Raw genomic sequence first — 15,294 nt, 5'->3', positions numbered from 1 at the left:
AAAAATACGGATAATAGCTCACGGTGTGATTAGCATTCGATCACATAGTATTTGAGAGTTTATACGATAGCGCATTTCGTTTACTAAACGATTGCACACCCGCGCGCGCATTCTCTAAACGATCGCTTAGCACCTGAGCTGATCTAAACGATCGTATAGACGATCACCTAGCTTTTACCACACGATCGTGTAACTCGACTAAACGATCAAGCACCCCGAGTATGCGATAGTCTTTCACTTCTCCACTTGCTTAATCTTTTGTACACGATAGTCTTTCTTCCTCACCTCTACCAAATCCAAACAATGCTCACCCTTTGGATTCTCACTCCGAAAATACTGAGGGCTCCGAGTGGCGGTGTCGTCCCCATTTCCTAGTGTTCGTGCGAAGCCGTTCGTGGTAGACGACGGAAGAGTTTTTGAATGATTGCCTGACGTTCTAGCGAGAAGAGTTCATTCATGGAGAGAGTAGTTTACAAGTGAAGAAAGTCTTCAACTGGTATGTTCTCTCAGTCTCTTATTTATTCATACTTTATGCATTCCAGTAATTTAGTGTTGTTAATGCATATCTGTATGTATGAATGTATATGTGGAAATTCTGTCACAATGAATTGGAAAGATCCGCTTCCGCTTATAGGTACTCTTGTATAAGAATTTCTTCACTACCCAGTCTTACCCCTGAAATGGGAGGTTTATTGAGTCGATGTTGTTGAGCCAACCCTCACCTATACAAATCTAAGGATAATTCTGAATAAACAAGAGTTCATAGTTAGCTCAGGATTAGGGATGAAATAGTTAGTCTTAAAGAGTAAACAACGTTATAAAGTAAGAATGACTAATTTCGTGGTCCAATCTTGTGCAAACTCATTGCACAGGATGCCCCCTCCTTATGTCATTACATGTACAAATTAGGATCACTTCGTCTATAGCACTTTATAGCTCTTTGTAACACCTACAGAGAGGGTCGCATCCGATAGTGTTACCAAAATAAGACACCCAACCTTATTTATATACTATAGATCATTTTGACTATTTACTTGAACCTGATCCACTTTTATATCTCCACATAAAGTTCAAATACTCATGTAATAGTCATGGATCTTATAGTTTATTAGATTTATTTCTAAAACGAAATTAGCAATTCATATATTCAATAACAACTTTCTTGAATTTTCAGAATAAGTTTTATTGTTTACAAACCATGAGTTTTAGGACATAAAACACAACAAACTCCCACTTGGACTAAAACTCTAGTGGTAACACATAATGTTGACTTTTTTAGTTTTCAAGAGAAATACAATAAATTAGGGCATCACATACCCATGGGCTTTTCCCCCACTTACCCTAGGTTATATACCTCATAGTCTTAGTCTTACTAGGAGATTCTCAAAAACTTTAGCCGAGAGAATCGTTGTAAACACGTTAGTATACTATGGACTTCTTATTAAACTATGTAGGGAATGCATCTTATTTTCACAACTCTTGTTTCTCAATAATGACTAGGAAGTCATACATTCCTCCCCCTACATCGAGGTACTCTCAACTCTTTGAGTAAGATGTTTTTTACCTGTTTAAAACAAATTTTGTTTACAGTGTCAATTTTGATCAATAACTCTTTATTGATATGCATTTGCTTTTATGGAACATTGTTCAAAACAATTAAGGCAACTAGGTGTAGAAAGTTTTCATTTGATTTCATATTCTATCAGAATAGCCCTAGAAATCTCAAACTTTCTATATTCCTTACTTTGATCCAATCAAAGTATTCTTTATTTTACCTAACAAGTTTTATACACTTAGAACCTTTAAAAGAAAAATTAATTTCATTGAAATTGATTAGAGTTAGTGGATTTTTCCCAAAAATTAGAAAAATCTACTAACATCTTTTATGGTGATTTATCATCAAATTCCACCATGAGTTCTTCAATCAATTCCAAGTAGGAGTTTTCGTACATGCAGCCATGTTCTAATGCATCAAATGAGTCTATATAATGAAGATTCATGCATGGAATTGAGAGAGATCTATGAGATTTTATCCAAGTTGCTACAAAACTAAAAACCCTACTACACCCTCTCAAGTTCATCCTCAATTCAGCTTAATTAGAATGTTTCCACCCCACCTTCCTTCTTAAGCATAGTGGAGAAGATCTTGTTGGTGGTCTATCTAAAGAATCCAGCTCAAACCTATGGATATTCTGCTGAAATCGTGAAGAGAAGTACAAAGGTATTGTCTGGTTCAAACCCTCATATGAAAACCTCATGAATAGCATGTTTAAAACTCAAATTAAGTGTAGTTTAAGTGGTTATTGATTCTAAAATCTTCCGTTGCATGTTATATTACTCCTTCACAACGATCCTATCCTCTTATGCGATTCAAGAAAGGGAAAGGTTATGGCTCACAATTCCGGTTCGTTCTCTCCTGGAGGTCGTCACCTAAGATGATAGTCGATGATTGCGATTGGGCCCTTCTCCCATTTCCACGAGTCGGCTTGAGGGAACCAACCTACGTGAGTTCCTGAGCAACAAGGTCGTGACCCAGCGTAGTTAGAAAAAGACCACACAACCTAAATCACCTACGTGATCGATCACCAATTCGACTGATCAAACAAAGAAAGGAATCTCCGACTACAAGAGGATGAAGTCGAAGATCCTAAGGGAAGTAGAGCCTCGAAGGATTATAAAAGGTGATGCACCGTTGGGGTGCATGGAGCTCGCCAAAGAATTGCTAAAGAAAGACAGCGCCCCATTCATAAACAACATCATGGTGAAGGAGCTTCTTAAGTGCTCCAAGCTCCCATCATCAAAGAGTGCAATAGAAACGTCGACCAATCGACCACATCGAAACGCATAGCTCGACCATGGAGTTGCACTTGGATACAAAAGGTTATCTGTTGGTCGCAGGAGCTTTCGATTCCTTTTGGGAGCTCGCCCACGCCTTCATCGACCAATTCGTTGGGGATCACGGGACCCTCCAACCATCCACCCACTTACTCACAGTGTAGCAGCGACAAGGCAAGGCATTATGTGACTACATTGCACACTTCAAAGTTGAAGCACTAAAGATTGGAGAATGCTCGGAGGACACCATTTGCTTGGCTCTGATCGTTGGACTCCACCACAAAGGCCTACTCCGTTCATTGGAGGGGGAAAACCATCAACTCCTACTCGTTCTTAAAATGATTTAGCAAATCACTCTAATTAATTTGACAACAACATTCTAGTTTATTATATGCTCTAATTGATTTGGTACCTCTATCTACCTTTTTCTTAATCTAAACTATCAATTACTAATCAGTTTTTTAAGTTTTATAAAAGATATTTTTTTAGAACAATAGAGACAGAAGATTCGAACCACAGACATTTTAATCGATTATATGTCAGTTGAGTGATACTCTCTTTAACTTAAAATTAGGACAACTTAACATTGTGTATTTATAAAGGTAGGAGTAGTTCTTTTTCTTAATATATTTATCTTGTTATTTAAATTCTTGAATTAAAAACATATTAGAAGCAACAATCATTAGAAATAAAATTGAAACCAAAATTAAGAACTAAACCATGAAGACAATTTAATTTAACCTACCCTAAAAGATATGTTAAGTTTAGATGTCCTCCAAAACTAAGGATTGAAGCATGAAGATAATTTGATTTTACCTGCCTAAAAATGCATGTTAAATTAAAATTTCATCAATGAATTAATCACCTTCAAGGTACATTTACAATATTTCTAACACATTTAACAAATAATATTTATGCGTCGAAACTTCTATATATATATAATATATATATATAATATATATATATATATATATATATATATATATATATATAATATATATATATATATATATTATATATATATTTTTATTTAATTATAATATTTTTATTATATATATTATATATATATATAATAATGATACAATTTAAAAGGAGAAGAAGATTCAAATTAATCATTAATGAAAAGACACATTAGTATATTAGTCAATTAAATTATGTTCAGATTTACTTGAAACATAAATTTTATGTACATGTAAACACGAGAAATCTCTCATATCAATAATAAATGAAAATCTAAGTAAATGTCAAAAATATTATTAGCACACATGCACACCCCAACCATATGCATTTAATTTTAAAAGAAGCAAACATGACCAAAGTGTGAGTAAATTCAACATACCTAACTCTGTTCCACAAATAACAGCCAGCATTAAATCTTGGGGAAGCCATTACTAAATTCTCGTCTCTATGATATATATACAATATTTGTCCAAATTAAACATCTTCATTTTACCTTCTTTTGCATTATTTATTACAATGATTATGGCAAATAACAATTAACAGTACTCTTTCTTCACTGTGATTATAATTTAGGAATGTATCAAATATAATTGCATCAATTTAAATTTTAAATTTTGGTTAGTGTATTAATCTATAGTCTCTAGATTTTGTTTCAAAAATATCGTGCGAGGTTTATAATTACTTCAATTAATTAAACTCTTAAATTGTCATAAGTGAATCATTTTAGACCATCTACTAAAATTACATTTAAAAAGGTCAATGCATAAGTTATTATACATGTGTAGACTTCTTCAAATATTGGATTAATAAAATAGACTATTAGAACTTATGCATTGACAATTTTCAAAAGTAATCCTAACTAATAACCCAATTGATTTCCTTATGAAAGTTAAAGATTTAATTGATAAAATTATAAGTCTCACATAATATTTATCCAAATGAAACATATTGAAAAGTATAAATTGATACAATTATTGGTTCAAGGATTTAAATTGATACAAACCAAAAGTTTAGGAGCATAAATATTCCTATTGTTGATGACAAAATCCATATAGGAAGGTTCACTTAACCTTCACGTGCCTTTAACCATGAATTTATAATTTTCCGGAAGGAAGACGACCTACAAAACAAAAAGAAGAAAACACCAGTGTAGTGCCTATCACAGAATCTTCAATGCTTAGGTCAGACAGTATTTAGCAAAAGGTTAGAGCAAGCTAGAAGTAGGTCGAAGAACTTACCTTGGGCGATGCCTACAATTCCTTATTTATAGTGGAGTGGACATATAGTTCCGAATCTAAGTGGGATTAGAGAATGCAAATTCAGGTCAATCAATCAAGGAGGCTTGGATCATGGCCTATGAGAAATGGGCTTTCAGGAATGGAAAAAGGTCCACCTCTACCTCTACCTCTGAGGCCGAGGAGGGCAATTTGGGTCATTTGACCCAATAAGGCCACTCGCCTTGACCTCCGAGGCTAAGGCGGGAAAGTTGGGTCATTTGGCCCAACACCTTTCCTTTCCCTAGCCTCTTCATTCCCTGGCCCATTGGCCCGTTTCGTGCACTCCTCTAGCCCTCACATGATTATCATCATTTCGATTTTACCTTTAACAATCTACCCTCTCGAGCTCGTGATTCTTGGTCCAAAAGTGATCCATAACACCTATAATCTTCTATGAATATTATCCTATAGTACTCAATTAATTGTTTATGAGATTGAAAACTGTTGGTTCTAAAAGATTGGAGAGGTGATGATTTGTAGGGATGTTCGTGGATTGGGTTAAATTGGGTTGAAGGGCTTTTTAGGCACGATCCAATTGTTCGAGATTTTAAATTTCTTTAACACAAATAACTCTCATTAAAAAATGAACCCAACCATGAAACGTTTGGGTTGAGTTGGTTTAGGTTACTCGGACTATTTATTTAAAATTTTATTCTAAAAAAGTAAAATATTAATATGTAAAAAATTTATTTAATTATTTCCATATATTAAAATAAGATTAACAACTGAATTTCAATTTATATGATATAAAATCTATTTTCAAATTAAAGTGCTAAAAGCTACTTTTAGGAGTTATTAGAAAATAAATTATCCAACAAAAACTAATGAAATTAAATAAAATTAAAATAAATATATTTATATCTAATTATATCATAAGTAAAAATATATATATATATTTTAAAGTTTATGGTAAATTTGGGTTGATTCAAGTTAGTTTGGGTTCTTTTAGGTGAACCCATAAACCAACTCAACTAATAAAATTTTCATTTATTTGAACCCAACCCAACTTGAGTTGATCGTTTTTTTGGATCATCGGTTTTTTTAAACATCTCTAATGATTCATATATAACTTTTGAAAGTGTGTATATTTTAGGTTAAAACAATAAAATTAGATCCAAATTTTGAATTTTGTGTTTATCTGGTCCTTCAACTTTCAAAATTATAAATTTGGCTTTTGAACTTTCGAGTTTGTTAACCTTTATAGATTAACTAAACACAAAATTGAAAAGTTAGAATTTTTAAGACATAAATTTCAAATTTAAATTTAATAGAGCAATTAAATTCTAAAATTGTTAAAGACCTATTAGGTACACAATTGAATGTTTAGTCTCTATTAAACACTTTTGAAAGTTTATGGATCATATAAATAAAAACCTTGAAGTTTAGGGACAAAATTTGATCTATATTTTCATAATCGAATTTATTCTTTTAGTACGAAAATTCTACTTCTTAATCTTCATGCATTATAATTAGGGTCGACGAGAGGAATATTTTTTAAAGTTTCATTTTAAAAAGTAGTAAAATAATTTTATGTTACGATTTGGATTTAAGTAATTAATAATTAATAGATTACAGAAATAGCCCCAAAGAGGATGTATAATCTATCATAAAAATATAGGGTTTTAAAATCATACTAACCTGGATTTTATTGGTATTCAAAATCTATAATATAGTTTTCAAATTAGTACGAACGAAATTCTGGCGTTCTAAAGTACAAACCTATAGTATACCTAAAGTCTATTCAAGAAAAATTGGAGGAGAATAACATAAGAGAAAATGGTAAAATGCACTTTTGATCCCTAAAATTTAAGTTTGGTATCCATTTAATTCCTAAAGTTTCAAAAAAGACACTTTAGTTCCTGAGGTTTGGAATATGCTTTTAAATGGTACTTAAATAAATTTAACCGTTAGTTGACTAACGGAAAAGTAACATGATAGGTTGAGTAGGCAAATTTTAAATTTCGTCATTTTTATTAATGGTATATTACTTTTATATATTAAGTGGATTTTTCTATTTACTTTTCTCTTTTTCCTTTTCTCTCCTTTCTTTTCTCTTCTATTTCCCCCTTCTCCTCTCCCCTCCATCTCTATGAAAGAAAAGAAGTCAATTAGAAGAACTTAGTAATAATTCCTATCAGATTCCTCTCCCTCTTTCTTCCTTGGGTTAATATGAGAGAGCTGAATTGGCTCCCTCTTCTCATGGAAATTCAACAAAAATTAGTTTCCATCCAACGCTTAAAATGTTTAAGTGATATATAATTAAATTCGCCTTCATTCATCAACTTAAGTTTTTGGGACAGTTGATGATTTAAGAATAATTCATTCAAAAATTTGTCGTGGCCAAATGAACTTTTTCATCCAGACAATGTGTCACGTCATTTTTCCGTTAGTTAACTAACGGTTAAATTAACTCATGGACCATTTAGAAGTATTTTCTAGATCTTGAGGACTAAAGTATTTCTTTTGAAACTTTAAGGACCAAATAGATAAATTGACCTCAAACCTCAAAGACTAAAAGTGCATTGAACAAGTAAACCCTAACTAACCTTAAAAGCCATAGAAAGAGGATAAATTGGTGAATAAAAAAAAAAAATTGGTTTGCTAATTACTTAAGAGTCGGTATGGGCTTTCTATACTATAATTGGAGATCCGACTGAAATTGTTGAAAATAACAAAAGAATTAGGGCAAATATCAATTTATACTCAAACTTTCGGATTATAGCAATTTAAATTCTAACCTAATAGTCATATCAATTTAAACCCTAAAGTTTAGTGCTGGTATAAATTTAAACCCCAAACTAATGATTGTATTATTTAAACCCTGGATTTTCATAAGTATGTCAATTTGAATCCTAAACTTTCATATATGTGTCCAAATAAAACATAATGGAAGGTTTAAATTGATACACTGATAAAACTTTAAGGCTTAAATTGATATATTTATGAAAATTAATGGTTTAAATTGATACAATATTAATTATTAGTTTAGGATTTACATTGATACCACCCTAAAAGTTTAAGGGTAAAAATTGATAATTCTCCAAAGAATTATCAAGATATGTTTATTTTCAAAAATTTTAAACAAGACAATAAAAAAAGTAAATATCAAAAGAGAATTTGCAATTGGTAGCTATTTAAGAATATGATATTATAACCATGTCTTCAATATTTGAGATTTTGCATATATGGCAAAATAGTGAGTTTTGAAATTTCATGTATTGATCATTCCAAACTTTGCCCTACAATAAATTTAGCATTCTTATTCTTTATTTTATTTTATTTTCTCTCGAGGCCTTTCTTTGTAATCTCTTTTCATTTTTTCAGCTTTTCGATTTCATCCTTGCAAGGTTCTTCATCGCCTTTGTCGTTCTTGGTGGCTGCAGCCATGGTGAGTTGGCTTTCAGAGAAGCTGAAGAAGAACAAGAAAGAATTATAAATAAACAACTATAAATAAATAAAAAAAAATGGTAAAGAGCTGTAGCGAAAGGCAACAGCAAAGCCATGTTGGTACTGTACTGTAAGTTTTACCTCATGATTATACAATAAAAATCCTAATATCGCATAAAACAATAAATAGTTAAATGGGAATTTTCGTGTATCCACGCATCGAGCAAAATCTGAATCTAAATATCCAATCACTTCAAGATGATCAAATCTTCCGTACATAATTCTTCGTTCCTTACAGATACCTTAACACTTGATTCCACTGTTGTAAATTTTAAATTTAATATGTACTACCTCCCACGTGCCCTACTTTATTTATCCACATCCTTCAGTTTTGCACTTACCCATTTACCATTTACCACACTTGAAAAATATCTAAATTTTTCCTTTTTCTTTTCAAACTTGTGGTGAATGCTAATACATTTGTGATAAACTTTAAAGTGTAATCGATATCCTAACCAAACTAGTTAAAATGAGCTTTTATGTGTATAATAACAAAGTGTATTAGTAAGCCGATACATATAATATCAAAGTATATTAGCCAACTTATATATTTATTATCAAAGTGTATATCAATCATATAATTGATATACATAAAAGAGATTATGTCAGTCAAACAAGTGCATGTTTCATTTTATGAGCATGATATTCCAAGTGTAGCAAAAGTATGTCATATCTAATAAATGGAAGAGAATATATCAATAACACATGTGTGTGTTTCATTTTATAAGCATGATATTCTAAGTGTATTAGAAGTATGTCATATCTAATAAATTAAAGTATCGAACATTAATTAGTAAATATTTGGAGTAAAACATGAGTGTATCACCAATAGATCTAGATATGTCTACGGGGCAGGGCAAGGACGGGGAAGCCCTCCCCATTCCCATCCCTGCGAATTTTCCTGCAAGGAACGGGACGGGATTCCCTGCGGAGAAAATTTTCCCGCTATCATTTTTTTCTAACAATTTTTTATTCCAATTAAATATATATATTCTTTTTTAACAAATCCTTAAACATATCGAATACAACTTTCATTTAAATAAAATATTATCGATTTTGGTAATAAAAACAATAATACATATTCAATTTAAAAAGATACAATTAAAATTCTAAGTTCTCATAATTTTTATAAATTAAAATTCAATAATTAGAACATCATATTTTAAATATTACAACATCTAAGGAATTAAAGTAATAAAAATCTTAAATTTAAATAATTAAGAACATCCATACTTATCCTAATAAAGTCTACAATATATATATATATATATATATTATATATATATATATTTATATAGAAAAGTCGGGGCGGGGCGAGGGTGGGTCGGGGTCGGAAAATGGCCCCAAATTGCAAACGGGAAAAAAAAATTCCTCACTCCTTCACCCATTCTCCGTGTATTCACTACTACCATACTTTGAGGATGAGATATGCAATTTTTAAATTTTTTTTATTCATTTTAATATTACTTTTTAAAAAGAAGAAGAAAAAAAAAAAGAGGGATTCTCTGCCCCGACCCCATGGATTTTTTTGGACATCTCTAAGTAAATCCAATAACAATCAACATTCAAATGTATGATGATATATCTAATAACACAATCAACATACAATGTGACTTATTTGGAAGTAAAGCACACATATCTCATTTTATAAGCATGATATTTCAAATGTATTAAAAGTCTATCATATTTTAAGATATGAGTGTATCAGACACCAATCAATAAATACTTAAAAGTAACATATGAGTGTTTCAGTAGTATATATCTATCAGCAATCAACATTCCAAGTGTATTAATAATATATTTAACAAAAATCAATATGCAATCGAAAAATATATCAGCCAAGTGCATCATTATCAAGTAAATCAAGTATATCAGTCAAGTGTATCAAGTTTATGAGCAATATAAACGAGTGCATAATCGACAATTATATTAAATACATAAGTCAAGCACATTATTATCAAGTATATCAGTCAAGTGCATCAAATATATATAAAGTGTATGAAAACATTAATCAACTTTCAAGAATATCAATAGTATATTAATAGTATATCAAATATCAAACAACTTTCAAGTCTATCAAAAATATATCAATAGTATATCAAAAATATCAATAATGTACCAGTCGTATATCACATATCAATCAATTTTGGATCGTATCAATAGTACATCAACGGCATATGAATTGACATATCAAATCAAGAGTATACCAAATATCCATCAACTTTCAAATATATTCTACCATAGTGCCACGTTGTTTTATTTATTATAATAATTTTATTTATTTTAAATTTATTGCATTCTCCAGATTTGATCCCTTCTGTGGTTTTTATTTTTCCAACTCTTCGGCAAGTGAAAGGAAAAATGAGAGAAAAATACACATCCGCCCTTTGCATCCATCGCTGCATGCTGGCCTTTCTCTCCTTTTCATGCGGTAGTCTGAAAGGTGGGAGAAACCCTAATTTTTTTTCGAGCGTGGTACTCAGAAAGGCGGAAGGTAAGACAAGGGTAGTTCTGACTTTTCAATTACATTTTTTGTTTGGGTTGACCAACTGTAACACATTGCAAAGGTTCAAGTTTCCAGCTATGGGCCTAATTGTTATAACCTATTTTGCCAATCCTGCAATTGTCTCAAATCAAGATGTCAAAAAAAAAAAGATATAATTAAATCAAATATCAAAATATGCAAAAACAATATAAAGTTCAAAAAATAAAGAAAACATATTCAAACAGTTGACCAATTTTAAGGATAACTTTTTTAAAATTTATTCTGCAAACCCTAAACTTAACCAATTTACACCATCCTTGGAATTTCTTTTTTAAAGAATTTAAGAGAAATATGAAAATCAAACATATATTATTAGTTTTTCATTAAATTTGAGTCATAATTTATTCCATTGTTTCTTCTTTTTTTCTTCACTTATTTAGACTTGATCATTTTTCTGGTTACTTTAACCAAATTTTTTTAAAAAAAATTAGTTCATTTATATGAATTTGAATTGATTTTAAATAGAATCAAATGACCAAAACTACACTTTACACACCACAAAAATAAATTAAGTTGATTCCCTTGTAATAGTTTAAGATTTAAATTGATACAAATATTAGTTTGTGATAAAAAAAAAAATACAGAGTAGAGAAAGAAAAATAGCACACGCAAGGTTTACGTGGAAAATCCTAATCAGGGAGAAAAAACCACGGGAAGAAGGAATTTTATTATATGACTGATACACAGAATACACAGTGACTGCCAGTTTAAATAGAAAAAAGGGAAACCCTGGGGTACAAGTATAAAGATAGAAATGCCCCTAGAATAAAGAAACCTTAATTTCAACAATCCCCCTCAAGTGGGAGCGTAGATGTCAATAAGACCTAACTTTCTTACACACGCGTCAAACAACTATTTGGGAAGTCCCTTTGTTAGGACATCTGCAATCTGTTGGTTGGAAGGAATATAAGGAACACAAATGTTGCCACTATCAAGTCTTTCCTTGATGAAATGTCAATCAATCTCCACATGCTTTGTTTTATCATGTTTAACTGGTTATTTGCTATGCTTATTGCGGCTTTGTTATCACAATAGAGTTTCATTGGACCGGTATGATCTTGATCAAGGTCTCTTAAAACTTTTTCAAGCCAAATTTCCTCACAGATTCCCAGACTCATAGCCCTGTACTCAGCCTCGGCACTACTTCTTGCCATAACACCTTGTTTTTTGCTCCTCCATGTGACAAGGTTACCCCACACAAAGGTGCAATACCCTGATGTCGACTTTCTGTCTACTACAGACCTGCCCAATCTGCATCTGTGTATGTTTCGATGCATCGCCTTTCAGTTTTCCTGAATATCAAGCCTTTCCCTGGAGAATTTTTCAGATATCTCAAAATGCGCTCCACTACCCTCATATATTCTTCGTATGGAAACTACATAAACTGACTTACCATACTCACTGCATATGAAATGTCGGGCCTAGTATGGGAGAGATATATTAATTTCCCAACAAGCCATTTATATCTTTCTTTGTTAACTATAACACCTTCACTCATATCACTTAACTTTGCATTCGCTTCTATAGGAATGTCAACTGGTTTGCAGCCTATCATACTTGTTTCCTTAAGCAAGTCCATAGTATATTTCCGTTGGGAAACTGAAATTCCTTCTTTCGATTGAGCTACTTCCATTCCAAGGAAATACCTTAGTTTTCCAAGGTCCTTGATTTCGAATTTCTCAACCATCTTTGCCTTCAATCGGTCAATCTCTGAGGTATCATCACCTGAAATGACGATGTCATCAACATAAACAATCAAGACTACAATCTTCCCGGACACTGGCCTTTTAGTGAAGAGAGTATGATCAAAATGACCCTATCTATACCTTTGTGACTTTATGAACGTAGTAAACTTGCCAAACCAGGCCCTTAGGGACTGTTTTAACCCATATAAGGACTTCCTTAGTCTGTAAACTTGGTGATTAAACTGTTTCTCGAATCCTGGGGGAGGACTCATGTATACTTCTTCCTCCAACTCTCCGTTGAGAAAGGCATTCTTCACATCACGTTGGTAAAGGGGTCACTCCTTATTAACTGCAACTGAAAGTAGGACCCATACTGTATTTAGCTTTGCAACTGGCGAAAAAATCTCAGAATAATCAACCCTGAAAGTCTGAGTAAAGCCCCTGGCAACTAATCTGGCCTTGTATCTATCAACTATTCCATCGGGCCTATACTTTATTGTGAACACCCATTTACATTTGACTGTTTTATGACGGTGACTTGGTCCCACGTATGATTTTTCTCGAGAGCCCCCATTTCTTCCATGACTGCGGCTTTCCATTCAGGGCTTTCCAATGCTGTGTGTATACTGTTTGGTATCACCACTATGTCTAGATTTGTAGTGAGGGCCTTAAACTCAGGAGACAGGTTATTATAGGACAAGTAACTCTGCAGTGGATATTTTATACATGATCTGGTACCTTTCCTTAGGGCAATCGAAAGGTCAAAGGATGCATCTCTGTCTTTACTTCCTTCGGAATTAATACTACACTCACCCTCTTGTTCTGTCATTTTCCCACTTTCAACTGTGTTTTCAGCGGGAGTATGAGACGTTTCTTTTCCAGGTTCAACAACGTTCTTTGCTGGACCAAGTGTCTCACAATCATCTGCCTCGATTACATCTTTGCTGTCATTATCTTCCCTGTTTTGGCTCTCAACATTTTCAATACAAGTATAAGTTTTATCACATTTATTATCATGATCAGGGATAAGACTATTAGTACCTAGAACTGATCTCCGTTCTGACTCATGGACTGAAGCCGGAGAAATAACGGGCGGCGCCATTTCCTTCCTGAGATTCCTTCTATAGTATGTGATCCAAGGGACTTGTTTAGTTAGGAGAATGGATTCATTGGTACTGATGTCAAGGATGGGTTCATGCAAGACAGATAGACTCGGACCCTAATTGGTTTCTTCACTAGTATTCTCCTCCTGAAGAGAACCATTGGGAAAGAATGGATGATCTTCGAAGAATGTCACATCCATAGAGACAAAGTATTTTCTGGAAAAGGGATGATAACACTTGTACCCACGTCGATGTAGTGGGTAACCCACAAAGACACATTTCTGAGCCCGAAGGGTAAACTTGGTTCAGTTAGGGCCATGAGTATGGACAAACACCACACAGCCAAAGACTCAGAGGGGTACATCAAAAAAAAGTCAGGTATTTGGGTAGGACTCTTTAAAAGGATTTAAGAGGGTTTGGAATTTTAAAACTCGGGATGGCATTCGATTTATTAGATGGGTTGTTGTCAAGATAGTATCACCCCATAAATAAGAAGGAAGAAAAGTTGACAACATAAGAGATCGAGCAACTTCGATTAGGTGACGGCTTTTCCGTTCAGCCACTCCATTTTGTTAAGGGGTGTACGCACAGGAACTCTGATGGACTATTCCTTTTGAGATTAGGAATTCTCTTAAGGAATTATTAAGTATTCTCGACCATTTTCACTCTGGAGAATAGAGATTTTGGCTTTGAACTGGGTTTCTATAGAATTGTTGGAAGACCGATGTAACTTCGGATTTGTCTGTCAGAAGAAAAACCCAGGTTAGCCTAGTATGATCGTCAATGAAGGTTACGAACCATCGCTTCCCAGTTATGGTAGTAACAGGTGACGGACCTTAAACATCGCTATGGAACAGGGTGAAAGGTTTAGATGGCTTATAAGGCTGAGACTTGAAAGAAACACGAGGTTGTTTGGCTTGGAGACACACATCGCATTTTAACTTAGAAATATTAATATTATGAAAAAGATGAGGAAACAAATAATTCATATACTGAAAATTAGGATGGCCCAGATGATAGTGTGCTATAACATATAGTCAGTTTCAGAAACAGAAAAATGAGATGAAAACAAACTAGCCCTATCACATATCCTAAATGAGGCTTCTTCAGTGAGGAAATAGAGGCCCCTGTCATGCCAGGCAGTGCCAATCGTCATCCCCGAGTTTAGATCCTGAAAAACAACAGCATGAGGTGAGAAGATAACATGATATTTCAAATCCCTCATAATTTTACTAATAGATAAAAGGTTGTAAGAAATTTTTGGCACATTCAACACATCTTGGAGGATTAAGCCCGTAAAGGGCGACACCCATCCTTTTCCAGCAACGGGGGCAAAGGACCCATCGACAATCCTAATCCTTTCATTTCCAGCACCAGGTTGATAAGATAGAAATTGATCGGAGGAACCAGTTAAGTGGTATGTGGCTCCTGAATCTAATATC

This window comes from Benincasa hispida, chromosome 1 (genome assembly GCF_009727055.1).
Source record: "Benincasa hispida cultivar B227 chromosome 1, ASM972705v1, whole genome shotgun sequence".
Classification (NCBI taxonomy): domain Eukaryota; kingdom Viridiplantae; phylum Streptophyta; class Magnoliopsida; order Cucurbitales; family Cucurbitaceae; genus Benincasa; species Benincasa hispida.
The sequence above is the reverse complement of the archived record's forward strand: the minus strand, read 5'-3'. Positions refer to the sequence as shown.